The sequence below is a fragment of the Haliotis rufescens genome, unplaced genomic scaffold, assembly GCF_023055435.1.
Source record: "Haliotis rufescens isolate VD_foot unplaced genomic scaffold, xgHalRufe1.0.p SCAF_7, whole genome shotgun sequence".
Lineage (NCBI taxonomy): Eukaryota > Metazoa > Mollusca > Gastropoda > Lepetellida > Haliotidae > Haliotis > Haliotis rufescens.
The window spans coordinates 36,049,063-36,071,321 of record NW_025964361.1 but is presented as its reverse complement, the minus strand read 5'-3'; the positions used below and the strand labels follow the sequence as shown (position 1 = coordinate 36,071,321).

Genomic DNA, 22,259 nt, shown 5'->3' with positions numbered 1-22,259 from the left:
TACAACACTAAGCATCAGTTCACTATTTTAAAAAAATATCAACATATTAAAATCTCAAAAAAGTATTCTGGATATAAAACAATCACTAAGTCGGTGAAAGGTGTATCTTATAAAATCATTTAACATCAAAAAGATTTGCTTACCTCCAATAACCAAATGTGAATATGTCCAATATATTCCTATATCAATGAAATCCACACACGTCAATATCAGTATAATCCAGTATATCCTCTCAAGAAGGTATCCACACACTGTTGTCAATTTCAAACACCTTCCTCATGTCTCAGCTCTCTACAAGCATGTCCCCACTCCCTGACACCGGGAGTAATACTGACAGGCTTGACCCCTTCTCGTATCAGCCAGCACGCTGACTAGGATATCACATGTTAATTGCAGCCTCTGTCATGCCTGCCTTTCAGTAGCATTTGATTGACAGCTAAAGATCACCCTGCTATTGGCAAGCGGCTGCACAGTGCTAAGCTAACCGGCAATTAGTCTTGCATCACAGTTGCGTGACCCCTGACCTCCCACTGAGAATGCCTGAGCCTATCAGCACTGACCACTATGAATAGCCTGAGTGGACATTAAGTGACCATTAGGTAACCAATCACCTGGGATCATTAACTTGTTTGTGTACCTTCAGCCAATCACAGGACAGGGGCCACTGAGGGGTGGGACAAGGGTACTGGGGAGTGACCACCTGTCAGATTTTAATTTCCTTTTTTTTCTTATTTCAAAATTCAGCATTACAAACGAATCGTTTACACTCAACCGACTTTAATTCAACACTGTTATTTTTATAAACATTTTCCTGTTTCTGCCCAATTCTTGTAACTATTATATACTACTTAAAAGAAATTAAAGAACATCAAATTCTTTCTCATTACAAGGCAGGACAGATTAACTATAGTTATATGAAAGAATCCTCTCTTCCCAAGTTAAAGAACATCCTATCTTTCATATTTCTAGTTAAGCATCTCAAACCAGCTATATGAAAGAATTGGGTGTTCTTAACTTCTTTTGAGCTGTATATATTTTCTTTAGAATGTTGTGAAAGAAAAAACAATGATTGCACATATTGAACTTATATGAAGACTTCACAACATGTATTAAACATCTTCTAAAATCATAATTCCCCACACAGTCAATGAAGTATATATATATATGTAATTAACATTTGAATATTCTAATAACACTTAAATTAACCTAAAAGTGTAAACTGTAGTATTTGATAAAAGCACTGTAACAAAAACACTATTTCCGAAATAGATCCTTCAGTAACCTTTTCATCTTTAAAGAGCATTTTCCCCACCCCTACATCCTCCATATACCCCCTCCCTCCCCACCCCTCGTACCAATGGCCTCATTACCCATACAGCCCTCTGTTAATGTAACATTGTTGACCAATCTCGGTCACCAAGAAAGCCATTAAAAGACAGTTACAAGTCAACGACACACTGCTTCCACCCTGGCCCTGGCACCCCACAATTGGCCTACCTTCACCCACACCAGTCTACCCTGTACTTAGAAACAGCAATAAACCCTAACAATGGCCTGCCACAATACACCCTGACACATTCCATTTCATAACATCATGTACATTTCGTGTAAGTGAAAAGAGACCCCATATTTGCAAGCCATTACAACCAAGTTTGATTTGTACAAATTACATACAACAAGTTTGGTCACATTCATGATCGCACATTCTGTTTGTTATACTGAGTTAAATATTCAGCTGCATATCTTACTTAATGAGACTAAATTTGCATACATGACATTTTTATTAACTTGGAAATGTTCAATCCCCACAATGCAAAATAAATTACATAATGGCATCAGTATCTTATCATTTCTTGATTAAAGTAATTAGAGTGGATCAGCTTTATCACAGTGAAGAGGTGTAACAAAGAAACTTCAAAAACACATTAACAAATAATCTTGCGCCATATAATTAATGCAAGAGTCAGAGGGTTATTACAAATTTGTTTATTTCATTGATTTGATTTTAAAAAACAACATTTAGTATATATATATTATTTCAATTTTAATTTTTTCTAAATATCCCTAGACAAATTGGTTCCCCCCCAAAATTAAATCAATGCAACAGTGAAATACATTGCACTCAGACAATGACACACTTTTAAATTAAAAAGCACTATTCAACCTGCTCATTTCAAACAGTTATATTAAATGTCATACATTTCATTGCCACTGTGATCCATTGCAGTCTGTAATGTACATGGCATGTGACACACATGTGTACAACATGGCTGTGATATGTGATATATTTCATGTCAGGTGGAGCAAATGTGGTGTGATAGACCTGTCCTGCCCTGCCACACTGTTGAATCACTGTGTGCAACTGTAAGGAGTTTTTAATCACCTCACTGACATGATGAAATGAAGAGTGTCATTGTCTAAGTGGGATGTATTTCACTGTTGATCACCCTCATAGCCACACATGGCGAGGATGACCACTGATTTATCATGTCAGGGTTAATTAGGACAACTTCAAGGATGGAATAAAGTTAGTTTCATTTCAATTTAGACGAATTCTTTAAGCATGTCCTCCCATCGATTTTCATTAATGTTGATTCTTAATTAAATTTACAATGAAATAAATCATACACATGGCTGAATGGATTTTTTTTTTTAAAAACACATTCCACCAAAACAAGCCAATTTCATTCTCGACTGATAAATGTTTTGTAACATGGTTGTTCAAAATGATATTTTCAAGCCATGAAGGCTAGAACATTAAAGATAATCTCTACATTCTGCTTCAAAGTTATATATCTAACCAACATATGGCAAGGTGCAAAACATAAGGTTTGTTTACATGTATAACAGTTTATTACTATTTCCTCTGAAGCCACCATCAACAAAATTCACACATCCCGTCTTACTTAATGCAATCCATTCAAATCAATTTCACTGAGTTGGCTGTGGGTGTCATGTACATTTCATGGATACCAAGGGATTACCTGTATCCAAACCATATGCCAGACTTCACCAATGCCTAATCCCCATGAAAATTAATCATCATCGAAATGAGTCAACATTACTTAAACATGTTTATCATAATCCGTCATAATGGTACACTGAGAACTGAAAAGTCAGTCTTTATCTTTACCTTGTTACTAACAAGGCCGCTATCGGCATGTTAATCTAAGTGTCAATTTCATTTATATCAGCATCTTGTAATTTTTATCTAATCATGTTGGGGGTGTTATTAGATTACTTGACTCTTATCCATGGTGTTTTGTTTGGTGTAAGATTCTGACAGTGCTATCAACGGTGTCTTTGACCTTCTAAACATGTCATTAGCTAGTCTGTCTGAAATATACATGCATATATTGCATAAACAGCCCATGATTGACAGCTGAAGATTGAAAAATGGTTGTTTGTTTATCAAGATTTGAGGATTGAAGAAAAAGATGAACATTTTTTTTACGTCCAAAACATCTTTTGCAGAGTTAACAGTTGAAAAATAAATAACACAATTTGATTTTCAACAACAAAAATTAATGTAATGATATCTTAGCTTTTTAGGAAAGAATAAATTTTTGGAAGGAATTTTCAAATGATCTATACTTGACACTGAGATAACACTATTTCTATTTACAGCACAAATCCTCAAAACAGAGTCACAGAACACTTCAACTGTTTTCAGACCTCTTGAGTCAGGTAACACGTCAATTTCAGGTAGCTGAGAAACACACCTTTAGTTGTAGTTATCCGTCAGGATTACACGTTAATTCATGCTATTGACAACACTCAACACCCACAGGGGTTAATGCTGTGTGACAAGTTGCTTATATCCTCCTCAAGCTGAAACAACCCACCCAAAAAAGACAAGCACTTTACACAGACATATCTGAAATCGACATCCTTCAAACTGAAATTGACAACAGTTGCCACTGTTGCCAAGATAGATAACACTACATAGGAATGTTGTATGTTTATTATATAAAGGGATATATAAAGTAGGAGTTATAAACTACTTAAGTTTCATGCGATGTTTCACTTTAAACAGACAGCATTGAAATTTATTGTATGCATGTAACAAAATCAATATCTTATCAAAAGCAAGGGGGATCTGATGCTATCATTTGAAACATTGATGTTAATATCTCACAGTAATGTTTGTCTTGAATAGGTTATTGACAAGTATTTACATAATAGACTCAAGCTGAAGTTGACATTTTACCTGAAATGTGTTTCCAACAATGACAGATCAATTGTTTGGATTCCTTAGGTTTATCGATTGACGTTGTCTAATAGATTTTGACGTTGGTTGTAATGTATGATTAAGTACGTTATCAACTAATTGATATTTCACATTCAGCTCTAGACAACAGAAAATCAATGACATGCCAGATCAGAAGACAACGTTTTTAACGTCAACCTCTTTCATGTCTTGTATGATTGCGTGAACTTATTACATTCGATAACACATCATCTCTTGAGAGAAACTAGACCGTAGTCTTTGAAATTGTTATTGACAAATTAAAAGTGAAGTTTCTTTTATGTCGATATTTGATCCCTTGTTCTGCACACGCTTTGTATTCTGTGTATTATTTTGTTGGGAATTGTTGATTCATGTGAATTAATCTGAAAAGTACAGAGTACACTGCCGGGCAAAAGAAAGTAGCCACTTAAAAACAGGATTTGAACAAAATATTACAAATGCTCTCCAATCATTACTGGGCAATGTGCAAATATTAGGTCCAAAACATAACTATGGAACCCGTATCAAATACATCGCATAAGCATTTTTTGTTTGTTTTATTTTAGCCATCAACAAACATAGGTGATACTTTCTTTTGCCCAACAGTTTATCACTACTTAAACAGACAAGCATTTTACAGTAATGGTAATTAGTTTAGGTACAAAACCTCTTAAAGATAAAAGGTAAACAAAATAAACATTGATCTTGTCTGTCTTTGAGTTAAGCTTTGAACTACAGATGTATTTGGTCTTTGGATAAAAAATATTTACATATCCTTACAAATACATTTTCTTTAATTTAAGTACTATTTTCACAAGCCTCCACCACCTAATGAAACAGATAACCTAGTCTAGTAGTAATGTAAATCTACAAAGTAAATATATCTGTTAACTCTTTAGAAAACAGTCAATCCCCAAAGAACTCAATCAATCAGTCTTTGTCTCCGAAATCATCTAACAAGACCATCCTGTGTAAAACACAACCTCAAAGGTAACAGCCTTGTCATCCCTTTGATCTTTTCAAATAGCCAATCAAGACACGTGGGGTTGTTCCAGGTAAGTAATTTATACTCATTTGATCACGGAACATGTTTTTACTACAGATTACAGAATCAAGTGCATGTATTATCCATGTGAAGGAGCCTATGAACTTAGTAAGGGGCCCTGAACATGCATTGTGAAAGAAGGAGCGTGTGATAAATAGGTATGAAAATCTGGGTAGATTTACAGGTAGAAACAATGCACAGGGAGAAAATCTGTTGACGCCTGGGAGGGGTGCCTGTACCCCAAGGGGTAGATGTCTGGAACATTTGACTTGGACAAAAAAAATACTAAAGATTTCATTGATGTGTTATTTTCAGAGGCTCCATGTTGTAGTGGGAATATTAACATTCATGAGATCCCATGCTGAGCAGTAGGTAGAAATGAGAACAGATTAAGGAGTGTTTGTATATTGCATTAAAACACTTAAAGTCCTCAAAAAATTAAATGAATTAAATTCAACTTTTACACCAAAGGGAGGAGAGTGGTTTGCATATAATTTGAGTCTCATATAACTGATGCTTTGCAGACCCAGACTGGCATGAAAATCAGATACATACATATGAATGGTCTTTATCAGATTTCGATAAATCTAATATTTGAGCTACTTTCCATATCAATTTTCAAATAGAGCTGACTTAAATTTATAGATTCTGTATTTTACAGACGCAAATCTTGTGAATAATGTCATTTAATTCAGTCTAATTTGTTATGGGGTGACTGATAAAATATGCCTGCCATTCTTAACTTGTCTGATTCAATTTCAATACTTCTGTCTCCATAAACGTACACCCATCTCACTGCTAAATGCATCAGACAAATGACATATAATATGACAATGCTTCTGAAATGCAATTTAATGAAGGAAAAATCTTCACAAATTGAATTATCTGAAAACTATCCCACTGAGTTAAGAAGCACATATGCATGGAGTATTGCATCAATTCCAAGTATTTCAAAGCAGAATAAGAACACTATAGAAAATTCCTACCTTCTTATTCCAAACAGGCTAAAATTCCTCATCCATGTTTAGGTCAAATCCTGACCAGTTCTCACATACAGTGACTGTTAAACATTCAACCCTGCACAGCTATATAGGTAAATTCTATCTTACCTCAGCAGTAACTGTCGGGGAATAGTAATACTCCAGGTAACATTTACTCGTTAAGGCAGGTGTCAGCATTTGATGCTGTCTGTGATGAGGTCAACTCTGCTTGGACACCGGCCACTCAGTGGTCAGGCATTGCTCACTAAGGCCTGGGAGAGAAGAAAACTGAATAAGTACAAAAATACTACTTCTTGTCCAAGCCTGTCAAGGTATGAAATTGATTACTGTGTTTACGAAATTGATTTCATCATGTCAATCTTGTCAATCCAAATGTATATTTCATGAGTCGAGTATAGATAAATTTATATTCCAAAAAGAATTTAAGTATCTGGTATAAGAAATAAAAATAAAAATGCTTGTAATTTCAAGAGGAGATTAAATTTAAATACTTATGATCGGAAACAGAAGTACAACATATTTTACGTGATGTTTATTTATTTCTTAAAGATATATTGAACCTTTTAATATGTCAGCTGCTCATATTACGTAGTTTTATCACTCCCAAATGTCAAATACTCTTAGTTGTGTGAGTCTGTTTAATAAAAATTATATTGATTAGCAATTTGTATAATTTTAAAAATCACTTGATCGAAATCAATAAGAACATAATAATTAAAATTGAAATATATAAAACTGACAGAAATGAAAAAAATAGATAACCCACCATTTGATATACTTTTTCACAATTCTAATACAGAGTCCTAATAGGAATATCCTGAGTGCGAGCTGATCCTTGAGTGACAACTGGTCAAATGATCGCTGGTTAAATTTATATGGGAAGACATTCTACAACGACAATGAATGGTACATCCTTCCTAACACCTGTAGCATCAAAAACACAACCCAGGTATTAATCCATTGTCTTTCACTCAGATCAAACAACTTAATCCCCTTTTCTTTGACAAGATGACCGGAAGCCTCAGGCCATCGATATCATCACATAGAGCCTTGAGCTGAGTTTCACCTTCGGACACTGGTCAGTCGCTCGTCTCGTTTTACATTTACCCGGGGTGAAATTTGGGCTCGGGTCTATTGTTATTACTCAGCGATGCAATTAAAGTCTGGCTCAAGAAAAACAAGAGGGATGCTTCAGAGGGAGCAGTCATTGTATGTAAACATGTTGGGAATAATTGCTCCCTTAATCCTCTTGATCCTTGTAATCTGACTTGTTTAATCAAGGGACAATGGCAGGGGGTGGAATCTGGGGGGTGGGGATAATTGGGGGTGGGGCTGGTGTTTGTGGAAGAGAGATGGGTGGAGAGTGGGTATTGATGGAGGAGAATTGGGTGGTGTGGGGTGTTGATGGAAGAGGGTTATGTGGGTGGGGTAGTTGGTACATGGGCGGTGGGTAGGGTAAGGGTATTGAATGAAAAGAAATAGCTGGGGTGGGGACAAGAGGGAGCCTGGACTGGGTGGGAATGTTTTTGAATGGAAAAAAATGAATGTGAAGTCTTGAGGTTTCAACAAAAAAAAGGGTGTAGAGAAAGGATGCAGGGAGAGAGTTCAGGGGAAGCTGCAACCAGATGTACATTTAGACAAAGCCACTGGGGTAGGGTTGTGAGGATGGCGATAAGATTAAAGGTGGGGTTGTGAGGGTTGCTATATGAAGGTTGGGTGATGTTGTGTCCAGCTATATGACGGCAGTCTGTAAATAATCGAGTCTGGACCAGACCATCCAGTGATTGACATCATGAGCACCGGCCCACCAAATTGGGATACGATTACATGCATCAACCAAGTCAGCGAGCCTGACCACCCGATCCCATTCAGTCACCACTTACAGCAAGCATGGATTGCTGAAGACCAATTTAAACCCAGAATTTTCTCAGGTTGGGTGAGGTTGTGAGGGTGGAGATACGAAGGTAAGGTGAGGTTCTAACATCAGTGACATGAAGATGGGGTGAGGTTCTACGGGTGGAGACATGAAGGTGGGGCTGGTCTGAGGGTGGAGATATTAAGGTGGGGCAGGGGTCTAAGGAGGGTGAAGAAGGGCTTTGAAAATGAAGACATTGAGGTGTATGTAAGTGGGTGTGTCTGTGTTTGGAGTTTGTGTGTGGAGTTTGTGTGTGTGTTTGTGTGTGTGTTGGGGGGGGGGGGGGGGGGGGGGGGGGGGAGGGTCTGAGGGTGGATCAGTGCACAGGAGGAGGGAAATCTGATCCCGTCTGTGACTGGCACACAGGACATGGTTATGATGTGGGGAGACACACAGTGGCAGCTACACACATGGAACACGTTGTGGAATGGGAAATGGGTGTAGCAGGGACAATATCACAAGTGCACCTCTCAGATTAAGATCTAGCTCTGTAACACAGAGCAAAGTGATGGAGATATGTCTGTTAGATAAGACACATGGAACCATACAGAATATGTTAACCTTTTACAACCAAGAGTAACAGGCAGAAAGAAGCAAGTTGTGGCTCGACAGCAGCCTGAGACAGCACAACCAGGGAGGGATATGAATATATGTATTTCAAAAATAATAAATTGTTTGAACAAATCTAGTCTGCACTTAACATTTGATAAAGTAGTCAAACATACCATAATGATTCAAACTAAATATTTAGGTTTGTGAATATTATTTCTCCATTATAATAAAAAATGTGAAGTCTCCATTTCAATTAATACCTGATAGTTTCTAGGCTTTCAAAAGTCATATCAACATTTGCATCACAATTCACAAGCAAACCTGACAATAATCTTAACTTCAAAAGCATCTCTCCAAATTAACAAAAATATATACAAAAATAAATAAACTCAAATTATTAATTCCACTAAAACATATATCTTCTCTTATACAGGAAACCTGCAGACATGCCCAAAGCCTGCGCATCCTAATGTAAATATCCTCAGGTGTAAATTAATCATGCACACCTGTATTAATTAATCCAGGTAAACCCTTTGTACAGAGATGCCCTCCCTGTGCATTTATCTCTTTATGCTGTGTTTCATTGAGCCCATCTGTCAACACCACACAATAGCCAGGCCAATTATAGTATCCTGTCTGCTAACAATACCTAGATATTGTCACACCCCAATGACCAGAATTATATTTCCCTTGATCTCAACATTACAATAATAAACCCAGAATGCATCAGTTTCTACAAGAAGAAACAGGAACTAATTATTGGATTTGCTTTGGCTACTTAGTATGTTAATATTTGTACTGTTTTACAAAAGGATGAATAAGCCCCAGTTTGAATGTGTATGAGGTACCAGTCAGGGAGTCCCTAGTGACTCCAGGCAAGTTTTATAATTATCGGATGATGTTGTTTTCCGAGTCAGTAACTGCAACTGAATTCTTTCTTCAGTGGCTATGCAGATAATATCTCTTTTTCAAGCTACACATATTTTCAAATAGAAATGATCAAAGAGGATATGGGAAAATTTATGGATAATGGTTTTATATGATATAGTCATTGTGAGATGAAAGGAATTAATTTCTTGGAAATTTCTGAAAAGAAGGTTTCTTTCAATTTGAGTTTGTTTTGTGAGGAGAGCATTATCTAGTTCACTGATTCGATCAAGGGGAAGATGTATATTCATCAGAGAGCTGAGAATGCAGTATGAATGCAAACTGATCTGTTGTCTTGTTGTAATAGTACACCATGACCTCCGATGATGTATCATCAGCCTAATCATAGTGGTTAATGCTACTGAGGATGTTTTGATCTTTGGTTATTTATTTCATCATCATCAAGACAATTTTTTTTAACCCTAGGGAATTCTTTGTACATATGACATAAGGGCCGGGCTAACTGATTATATAATATCATCATCATCATCGTCGTCGTCGTCATCGTCGTCGTCGTCATCATCATTGTTATTGTCGTCGGTATCATCATCATCATCATCATCATCGTCATCAGCATCCTCATTCATTAACACCACCATCCCTATCATCATGATATAACAGCTTCTCATATTTGTATTGTCCTACTGGTGAAACATCATGAGAACTATGAGAGAAGAGTGGTGATAGACTCTATGTATGTCTGTACCTGTCACACAGTTGGTGCTTCTCTATCATATATCAGAGGAACTGACAAAAGAATAAGATAGGTTGATGCCCAGCTCCCAGTGTACAATCACAACAAGCAAACATATAATTTGCCGACATATAGACCCTATTCATCAATATGAAGCTCAAACAGCTTGGAGTAAGAAAAAGTCCACACAAGCACATAGAAAACCACAGTCGTTACTAACTCCATAAACCAGCTATATAACTGTGTTAAACTTTTATGCCACAGCAATCCTTCTCTTGTTACAGCTGACCTCGGACATTTTACACTTAACTTTGAGATCAATTTCTCACGACACTATTCAAGGTCTACTATCCCAGGACTAATGCCATACACATTTTCATCAGCCTTGACAAATAGCACACTCATCTTCAAATGATATAGACATGACAATGTCAGATGATGTTTAATGGGTCATTAAATGTTAATTTCATTCTGCACTGCTGACTCCGTGGGACATGCTCTTATTGTGGAGACCTACAATAATGTGCATAGCCGCCCTCCGTTACTGACGACCTCCAGTGCTTCATTATTATAATGTTGATACAGATATGGTTTAATGACACTTTGGGTTTTGAGACCCCCTACAAAAATGTGTCCAACATCCTTGATCTGTCACTGTGATGAAGAGGTATCAACATACTTTACTGGTTGCTCAGCAAATTGCTGACTCATCAGATCAAGTACATTGTAGAGTTGCTATACTGATCTAAATGCTTTTTTCGTATACAAAAGTACATTTTTCAAAAATTCAATGATCCAAGGCACAACAATCAACTGTTGCCTCCCTTTACTATGCCAGGATCCACTAGTTATGAATTCAAACTAAGGCAAAGGGAAACTGTCTAGTCCCAGCCAAATTTATTCAAGTTGTTCCAACACTACCTTATCTGTCTGCTACTGAATACATCATGATGATTATCTATCTAACCATTAAAAAAAACAACAATGTGTCCACTCCACATGAGATGCTAACATCTAGGCATTATAAGTCCCCCTTGGGCCTGATATAGGGATAAATTACCATGGACCAAAGCCACTCTCAAAGACTTTGTACCCCCTCCCCCTTCCTAATATGTCATTGTGAAAATAGAATTATTCTCTCAGATTCTGATATATCTTGGATTTAAAATAATATTGATGCAATGAGACATGATAATTGAATGTAATCAATTCTAATCAAGTGTGCCATGCGACCCATGAAATTTCAGGGTAGAATAGGTCTTCAGCAACCTAAGAGACTATGCTTGTCGTACAAGGCGACTAACAGGATCGTGTGGTCAGGCTTGCTGACTTGGTTGATGCATGTAATCGTATCCCAATTACTTGGATCGATGCTCATGATGTCAATCACTGGATTGTCTGGTCCCGACTCGATTATTTACAGAACGCTGTCATATAGCTGGAATGATGCTGAGTGGGGCATTAAACAACAAACAAACAAAGAAGTGTGCCATGCATAACCTGAATAAGATACCAGGTGGGTTGAAACTGTAGCCACCTACAAGACAGCTCACATATTGCCCTATCTAGGTCCAATCTTTGGCTGTATATTAAATGACATGTGACTGACTCAACCTCTCTGACAAACTGGCACCTGTGAAACTAAGCAACCGTCTCCATGGAATATAACAACCCAAATTATTTGCATCATAATCATATCTCAACTCTATATGGATTATATTCATAAATCCTAAAATTCCATAGAATTATATCCTCCCAAAAAGAATCCGCTGTAGATTAAGACATTGTTCCTGCTTCAGAAAATCAAACCACCCGGTACTAAAAATGTCGTTGATTTCGAAGTCGTCACTCATAACACTTGTCAATTTCATGTCTCATGTTACAAGGAGGGGTACACACACTGATCCATGCTACAGCTAGGGATCATGCGATGGTATTAAACTATATTTAACCAAATGATATAGATCATAAATAATCTACATGGGTAAATTCAGTCTGTGATGATTAGATGAACAGTGCATTCATGTGAAATTGACACTAGACTGATCACATTTCATAAACAGCTGACTGATGTGCAGGCCTGCTCACACAGCTATAAATCAGTCCCAACAGGAGACACCAGAAACTGTAGGGCTTACATGGATCTTCAGCAAGTCTCATGCCCCACTCCCATGCTAAACATTATCACAACTAAAGGCTTCTGACAAATCCCTACCTTTATTGCTGATTCAATGTCCATACAAGCCATGGTCTGCTAGCAACTGACATTTTTTGTTTAACTGTTTTATACCCTAGCTCATACCATATTGATATAAATATATATATTATTATATCATTGAATATATTACATATGTAAATTATTACATTGTTACACAAATTCATAAACTGCTGGCAAAATAAGGATACACTTGAAATTTGAATTTGAAATCTCTTTTACAAATATTATCTAACATTACTGTCTGAAAACAGTCTGCAAACTTAGGTCCAAAACACAACTATGATACCCGTATCAAATACATTTGCATATCTACACCGATTAACAATTTCTTCATTGTTTCATTTTTAGCAAATATCAAATCAGGTGTGTATATTCTTTTGGCTGGCAGTTTAATTTTGTTTATATTACGAATATAATGATAGCCTGTTTTTTGGTGTATAATGGGTTGCAATTTGCAATGCAGAGTTGCATCCCTTAGTAAAGCATGATTCATTGATCATGGGTTAAAAACCCAGACATGGCCAAATTATGGTACTAGGTCTGTCAGCGCCATATCCCTGCCCATGAGGTCACCCAAATGTATAGAGTCTGCAACGTCATTTTCAGCTTTTCTCCCACATCAAGCTGGCATGTGGACATATAACAGAAATAGTGTTCAAAGCAGTATAAACCCTATTCAGACAAGAAACAAAAAACATTCAGAGGTTATTCTTATATAGGGCAGTCAGGTAGCCCTGTTGGTTAGCATTCGCTCATCACGCCGAAGACCCAGGTTTGAATCCCAACATGGTGGGTACAATGTATGAAGCTCAGACCGCGGATGACTGTTTCATGCTTTTACACAAATTAATGATGTGATAGGAACATGTGTACATAATCTTGAAGTACCCACAGTTTGATGACATCAAGCCCAAGAAAGTATGACAAATTACACAGAACACAGGGATCAATGGTGTAGTATGGTTCATAAATCTTTGATGTATTGAATGTGTTGAAGGATCGTTGATGTGTGGACAAGCAAGGGTTAGTCAGACATCTGACATTTGTTTACAAGCACTTGGAGCATGTAGACATAATTATAATTTGGATTTTAGATAATAGGTTGCACTGGTGCATGTGTTATATAGCTCAATGGGGTCCTGCTGATGGTGGTGTGAGTCAGTCAATCCCTTATTACAGTGCAGTCAAAAAAGAGTAAAAAAATCAAATAGTCATGAATGCAGTCTTTTTTGTGAGAAGAACATCCAGTTTTTGAGAACCATGACTGTATATATATACATTGTATACCCTGGCATGTGAAATTTCTAAATATGACAAATGGCATCGTCTTGAGGGAGAGAGTTAACTGACTTTAAAAGTCCAGTTTCCACCCTCGCCAAACTATGCTGGAATTCCTGGGCTCGATCGTAGCGCCACCAGTGGCTATTACCAGTTATTACCTCTCCTATGGACCAATCTGATCCCATCACTTGCATTTGTTTCAAACTAAATGGTGGCGCCCAGTCAAGACGATCTGATCGATCATCAAGATCTATATTGTCATAAAACGGGTCTTACATCGCTAAGTACATCAAATCATGCGAGCACCTTGATTAAAAAGATGAAAAGGTTTGGAAAATATCTGTTGACGAGTTGGCAGTGCAATTGCTTTGCAAATCCTGCAATCGACTGAAATCTGCACGACAGTTTACGAACCGGATTTTGATTTCATTGCACGATTTTGATTGGACTATGCATAGACTCGTTAGTCCAGCCAAAATGTAACTCCATAATACCAGCCTAGTTCGGCAAGGGTGGAAACTGGACTTTATTGTCAGTTAACTTCCTTGCCACGAGAAGATGGACAAATGGATGCTTTTGAAAATCCCATCTCCTCCTTTGCTACTGTCAAGATTGTGTCAGCGCCTGCTCAATAAAAAGTTAAATAGTTTTCACACAGACCAGTGTGTGTCCTCAGTATATGAGCTATGACCAAACCGTCAGTACCACACCTTAAATACAACACAGGGCTGGGACGGGTAACTCGGGTACTCGGGTCCGGTGGGTCCAGAGTCGGGCCTCGGGTACCCACAGGACTACCCGGACCCGTGGTTAGTCACGTGACATATTGTATAATGACAAAAATTATCTCAAACTCTATGGTTACACTACAAGTCACTAATGTTCCCATTTCCTTCTGATAATGCACCCATTCCTTCTGACTTTTATATGTTTGAATAAAAATAAAACTCCATGCAGTAAACTTCAGTGTATGCATGACCAGATCGTTTTACACACATATTTAAATACATTTTGCCAGGGCTACGGTCAAACTTTTCCAAATCGGACAGTTTGTACATATCTCTAAATATCTACAACGGGTACCCGGGTAGGGTCGGGTAATAGGGTGGAGAGTACCCGATTAGTAAATTTGGACTCTTCCCTGCCCTAACACAGACCCCAGTGTTTTTTCACTTTCAGTTGGAGTATGTCAGAGCAGGTTTTTTATCAATCTGCTCATATTGCTGTAAGTATTTCTGATTTTTTTCCTTATTTTTGATAATATTATTAAGGACACTAATTCGATTTGGCAACCAAACTACCTTCATTCCCCGCCTCGAATGAGTCGCTCAATCAATGATTTTTTGCCAATTATAATCATCCCAAAGGAGGAAGAGCTGAATGAGCTGTGTCAAAAATATTGACAGTCTGTAATGTCAGTGTAATAATATTTTTCCATTCTTCCTGAATTCTGTAAAAACCTTCATTCTGAATGTAACATAACAGGAAAAAACACTTTCATGGACAAGTAATTATTCCTTGTAGATTTATATAATGTTATTCAGTTCATATTGACTGTAACCACGGTAACATGTGAACTGTAAGTATATCAAGTTATAATTGTGATCATAACAGTGAAATCTAATCATGCAGAGAGGTCACAGTCTTGTTAACAAGTTCACAGGTAATACAGTATAATACCTAGTACTGTCATTTGGAGAGATCCATTGAATCATTTGACGGGTCGATAGTCCAGCAGTACTAGGCTGTTCGTGCTTGAGTTACCCATGAAGATCCTGGGTAGAATAGGTCTTCAGCAGCCCATGCTTGCCGTAAAAGGCGACTATGCTTGCCGTAAAAGGTGACTATGCTTGTTGTAAGAGGCGACTGATGGGATCGGGTGGTCAGGCTCGCTGACTTGGTTGATGCATGTCATCGTATCCCAATCACACGGATCGATGCTCATGATGTCTATCACTGGATTGTCTGGTCCAGACTTGATTATTTACAGACTGCCGTCATATAGTTGGAATATTGCTGAGTGCGGCGTTAAACAAAGCATGAGTTAATATGCAGTGTTGCTTGAGTTAGTATGCAGTGGTGCTTGAGTGAGTATACAGTGGTGCTTGAGTTAGTATGCAGTGGTGCTTGAGTTTGTATACAGTGGTGCTTGAGTTAGTATGCAGTGGTGCTTGATTTAGTATGGAGTGGTGCTTGAGTTAGTAAGCAGTGGTTCTTAAGTTAGTATACTGTAGTGCTTGGGTTAGTATGCAGTGGTGCTTGAGTTAGTATGCAGTGGTGCTTGAGTTAGTAAGCAGTGGTGCTTGAGTTAGTATACAGTGGTGCTTGAGTTAGTATGCAGTGGTGCTTGAGTTAGTATGCAGTGGTGCTTGAGTTAGTACTGACTTGACCTCAGTAGTATTCATGTGTTATGTACTAGCTTACAATGGCACACACATATTGACTTAAGAAAGTATGCCATGCATGAAACTTTCTGCAAATATTTGTATTATCGGTTAATTACATTGGTAACACTCATAATTCAATTTTCAAAAAAAGAAAATATTGTTCCCGTCTGAAAACAGTATAGTTGGATGATTGTTCTCATTTTCTTTAAACAAAAAGGATATCTTAACATAATCAATTCATTTTTCATCATCTCATCACATTATCGTATCCAGTCCTCAATCATCATCATCATGGTCATCATCATCATCATCATCAATTTACAGTCACAATTCTTTCACACCACCACCATCACTCTCTTCAGCTGCAGATGAAGTAACTAAGAAATGTTCACATTTAAAACACTATCAATGCAATCATCCACCAACTTCGTGCCACTGACCACAGCTACCGGCATGTCTCATAGTGCTACACAGAAACACAACACCTAAAACAATTTCAAATATGCCCCCTTTCCCATAAAGTTAACTGGATCATTACTCTCTCTTGTCAAGCTACATCAACCAGGTGGTCCGAGAACTTTTTTTCACATCTCCCTCGACACTTGAAGGATTATTTTAATGGCAAAAAACACTCCCGGTTGACTTAAACGAAATTCAAACAGACGGACAACACAACAGTAACGAACAAACTACAATCTCCAACATCTCGTGTGCACTTGCCATTTTCTTTGCAATCCGATCCCTTTACAAAATCCCTGCAGAACTTATCCTCATTTCACGTTTGTGAACTTCCAACATCCATCCACTCTTGTTTGTACGCAGTAATTTATCTCTTACAGTTGAAAGTGACGTGGAAGAGACAGTTCCGCTTGAATGACTTTCACAAGCACTAAATATCATACCAGCCGAGGGGTCAAAATAGCACCCATAACATATGTTCAGCTTGTATTAACTAAATATGCTTTTTAGACTGGTAATGGAGCCGGCTGAGTTCAAGTGGCGATGCTTAACTCACTTTCTTAGCTAAACATCTTGCTTTGCTTGAGCAAATTTTCAATTTCGAATGGTGAAATGTAATTTAAAAAGATGGATTGTTTTTTCAGCTTCCCTGGAAAAGATGTTAATGATAAGCGAAAGAGGTATGTCATTTTATTACACAAGAAGGGAAAAGTTTTAGTTATTTACACAAATTGAAAAAATGTTTTAAATTTCTTTGCAAGACTTGTGTGTTTTAGAAAGGATAATATTTAGTTAATGTATCTTTGCAAGGTTCAGTTTTCCTTGCAAATTGGATTAGGTTTGGCTTGTAACTTAATACATTTGGCACCCATGTGAATGTTTTTAAAGCACACATTTCCCCTTTGAAAGTCTGTTTGATTAAACTTTAAACTCCTCTGCTGTTTTAATGATGCAGATGATGTCAATATCACATTAATTGCAATAGTGTATGTCTATTAACAAAACATGTGGTGAAAATAGTTCAAACAGGCCATTGCAATGTTTTGAAAAGAGAAGTGTAAAACAAATTGAGATATTTTTTCAATTCTCAGCTGATAATTCTATTTTCCATTTCGAATAAGTTTTAGTCATTAAGAGTTCAAAAGGTAGCACTCATAAATCATTCTGCAAAAAATAATATTGTTTCATGCCTGAGAATATAAAAAGATGGATGCTTGTTCTCAAAAGAAAATATTTGTCTATACCCTACACCACCCAAGTGAAATCAACAAGACACCAGCCATCAGTGTATATCACTCTATATCAACCATTGTCAATTTCACCCCACGTATGTTTCATCCCCACCCTACCTATATCACTGGTAGCGGGATACCTCATAAATAACATCATCAATCAATGTCTCTGACCTGTCATTCTTGTAATTGCCAATCATAACCCTGTCACGGTTCCCATCATGAAATATGTTCCTAACCTGCCTGTTGTATAAACACTGATATCTACAGCTTGTACATTGCACTTAGTCTGTGGAATGATTAGCAGGATAGGTTTTCCCAATTAAATCGGGAGTGAAAGCTTGCTTGTTTCTCCCAAAGGAAAACGCCCTGGGTATCAGATAAGCCATTCAAAAAAACAATTTACAGGTAAATTTCAGGAATAGTGATGTTATTTTAAAACAAAGAGAGATTCTATGTTGTTCAAGATGTTGTTCCAGGTTCTGTGTCATTAAAAGTGGAATACCCTGTACCATTTCAAGTGAAATTCTTGAAATACACAAGTTTTTGGATTAATGAATCATTGCAATGTAGCCATGATCCTTTGAAAATGGAGGATACCTGACAGTTTCATTCAGTATGTCATATAGCTGGAATATTGCTGAGTGCAGCGTTAAACAAACAAACAAACAAACAAACAGTATGTGGGAGTTAACATGTTGCATTTTAAGGTGAGCTCCGTCTGTTCAACTGCACTCCTTTGTCCGTCAGTTAATGGCAGACCTCACACTTCTGTAAATATGACAAGAAACTTTTGATGTGATGCATCAACACACCAGCAAACTCTATGTTCATCAAATAATATTTACAATATAATAATTTCCCCCAAATATTTAATTAACACAGGCATGTTTAAAACAATGCAAACCATATTGGTTTCAATTCATTCCCTGTTTTACATCTTGAACATGTTTTTTGATGACGATGCGATCACCTCCCTTAGATACTGAATTTCAAAAACAATTTATTAACACAGTAAATACGCAGTAGCCTCATTCCGCTTGTCATTGTCTCCCCATCATTATTTCGGGGTTTAAATAAAATTAAAACTGAACAACAAACAAAAAATCAAGAATTTTACGATGAAATGTGGCGTCATAAACAATTGTTTAAAAAATACAAACGCATGTACTTTCTACTCAATTAACCCATAGGGCCATATTTCAATGACTCATAAGTCCTAAAGACTTTTCAGAAAACTATTACAAATAGAAAAAAATGTTATTTCAACAGACAAATTTAGAAGGAAAATAATGCTTGTTCAAAATCAATATTCGTTCACTAGTTCAACTTTTATATGTTTTGTTTTGCCTCATATGCAGTTATCTCCCATACCAAGTTCATAAACACTGTTGAACCCACAGAATACGAGCGGTAGACTATTCAGGGTCTGCCTTTCTTCTGACAAATATTCCAACACATTATATGAATTTAGGTTTTTTAGTTAAAGATAAAACAGAACAACTAACAACATAACAGGAATTTTAAACTCATATACCAAAACTGAACTGTCACAGACAATTATAGACAAAATTAGAAACGCATGAATTTCCGATACAATTACCATAAACTCCATGTGTCCACAGTCTTCTTACAGAACCATTACAAATAGACCACAGCCGCCGTGGAATAAGGCCCTGAAAAATTGCATTGCCCTTTGGCACCAGTCAACTATATTCTAGGTACATCATAGAGTTTGTAAATAACCAAATCCTTACCAGTCAAACCAGTGACTGAAAACATGAGCAACAATCCCCACATCTAGTAATGTAACAGAGCCATACCACCCAATCCACTTTGGTGGATGTTTGTGACAATCATAGGTTTCTGGACAAAATGAAACTTGGATTCCCCAACAAGAAAACTTTGTTTAACCTGTGTGAATGATTGTTCAGAGAAACATAAAGGAGAAAATTTCAGAAATATCTTTTGCTAACTAGGAATTTTAAATCAAAAGATAAATGAATGTTAAAGAATTTTGGTCATGCCATTAAAGAATGTCAAGAACTCTTGGGAACCAAGGAATAAGGCAATACTCAGGAGTGAGTGAGTGAGTGAGTGAGTGAGTGAGTGAGTGAGTGAGTGAGTGAGTGAGTGAGTATGCTTTTACACCACTTTTAGCAATATTCCAGCAATATCATGGCGGGGGACACCAGAAATGGGCTTCACACATTGTACCCATGTGGGGAATTGAACACGGGTCTTCAGACTGAGGACAAACACTTGTAGCACAAGGCTACCCTACCACCCCTGATACACAGCAACCAATGCATGTTTGTATGCTTAAAGGTATTTCAGTTTTACAATTGCAACTTGCTATAAAGCCAAAACTAAAGGTGGCAAAGTAAAATAATAGCATCTTAATAATCATCATAAAAAGGTGGCTGACTTCTATGATAATAACTCTCCACTTCATGGACATACAACACATGTTATGACAAGGATGTGAAAAATACTAAGTGGATGATATCGAAATATCAATTCCTCCTTGATATAATTTTTATATTGCGGGTCCAGAGATGAAAGATATCGGTATTCAAAGGCTCTGACCAACAGAGCAAACCGGAATGCCATCAACCAATAAAGGAGAGTTGAGAGCCAACAATAATACCATGTTCCCATCTTTGTCGATGTTCATAGCTGTCAGTCAAGGCGGTGGCAGGGATGAAACATAAACACATGTTGTTTGTAAGGGGTTGATATCGTGTTCATTTCCAATCTGTTATGACTTGGTAACCTTCAACATATTTCAATGTACACCTCAGCTTCCCTTATCCTAATTTGTTCAGGATTACTGACTTTCAGAATTATTCTGTACATTCTTGGTATAATGTCTATTTAAATCTGAGAGCAACAAGGGTACATAAGGAGCTAACATATCAGGGCAGTGTTGCGTATGTAAGTTCTTATTTGTCACGACTGAGTGATGGCTGGTTGAAAATGATATAGATGAATGTTACTTATAATATCAGGAATGGCTCCAGTAAATGTTATACCAATGAGATGAAAATAAATCAATTCATATATTGTTAACCTGAGGCCACACCTGTTTTTCCTTCCTTTACCAATTTTTTTTTTACAGGAATACACCTGTCACTAGGTGAAAATGTAATAAAAAAAATAAACCAATTCAGATATCTTTTATAGTTCCCTCAACCACTACAAGTAGGCTGGCAGACAAATAGAGTGTTTTTTACATTGCTACACGAAACAAATTTTTTATAGTGAGTTCTTGTTGAGAAATGTTTTTTGGTGCAACATGCTATCATCTTATTGGCAGGATAAAAAAGGACCATATTCAGAATTTTTGTTTCCATTTCAACAAAATTTACAGTCAGTGGATCCGTACAATAAGTAAAAACAGTGAGGTGTAGATTTGTCCACATTGTTGAGTCAGAGTATCCGTTGCCCTTATACATGCATGCTCCATCATATAAAACACTTGTTTACAGAGCATTGTAAATATTGACCAATGAACAATGATTGTAATAACTTTCACGCCCTGACATGGGTGAATTACTGGGTTAAAATTTTAAAATTTGAAGAAACAAATGAGTGAATTTTATGCATGTTGATAAAAAACAGCTTTGTTGAGAGAACCTTCATGGAATATTATACAGGTGGGTATTGATGAGAATGTTAATATCAATCTTTAAGAAAGCTATATAGATCTACAGAGGTTAGAGATTGTGTTAAAATATTATTTCTTTAATTCAGTTATAATCATATCAAAACTCAAAACTCATAGTCAAGTTTTTCAGCCCACTTTGTTAAATATTATAAATCATGAATCAGTATTTTCACATTTACTGTAGTTCAATCAACACTGAATATTCAAGATGTTTGAGGAACATAAAAGAGCAGATTCGACTTTACATTGAAATATACGTACACTATGACAGGTAGATAAGTACTGCCACGACAGGTGTAAAGCGTGAGCGTCACACTTCAAGAACATGAAAAGCACGCTTCTAGTGCAGGTACCCCGTGCGAGAAGATTTTTACTAAATACCTCCACAGTTTGAAGGAAATGTTGCACAACATGTGGTGTGTCAGTGTAACAATGACACACGGAAACTGTCAAAAAACCTCCTTTGTCGAAATTGACGACACACTGTGAGCCAAACAGATGCTTAATACAAGCACTACTCATGTCCATTAAATACTTCACAATACAACAGACCAAACATTAAGAGATACAGTCCACTGATGCTCAACACAGAATAAAAGGAGCATCATAAGGAATAGAATAGAACCTAGACGTCTTCCTTGTTGACC

At 37.0% G+C, this 22,259-nt stretch overlaps 1 protein-coding gene across 4 annotated transcripts in view; it reads right to left on the bottom strand.

Moving 5' to 3' along the window:
• Window positions 1–22,259, bottom strand: part of LOC124115026 (protocadherin beta-17-like) — a 40,896-nt gene that overhangs the window by 5,551 nt on the left and 13,086 nt on the right. Inside the window, exon 2 of one of the 4 annotated variants that reach the window (XM_046475823.2) lies at window positions 6,386–6,528. The exons of 1 other annotated variant lie outside the window; for it this stretch is intronic. The gene's annotated coding sequence lies outside the window, so the exon portion shown is untranslated. 2 more of the 4 variants (XM_046475826.2, XM_046475824.2) reach the window with 2 other exon arrangements.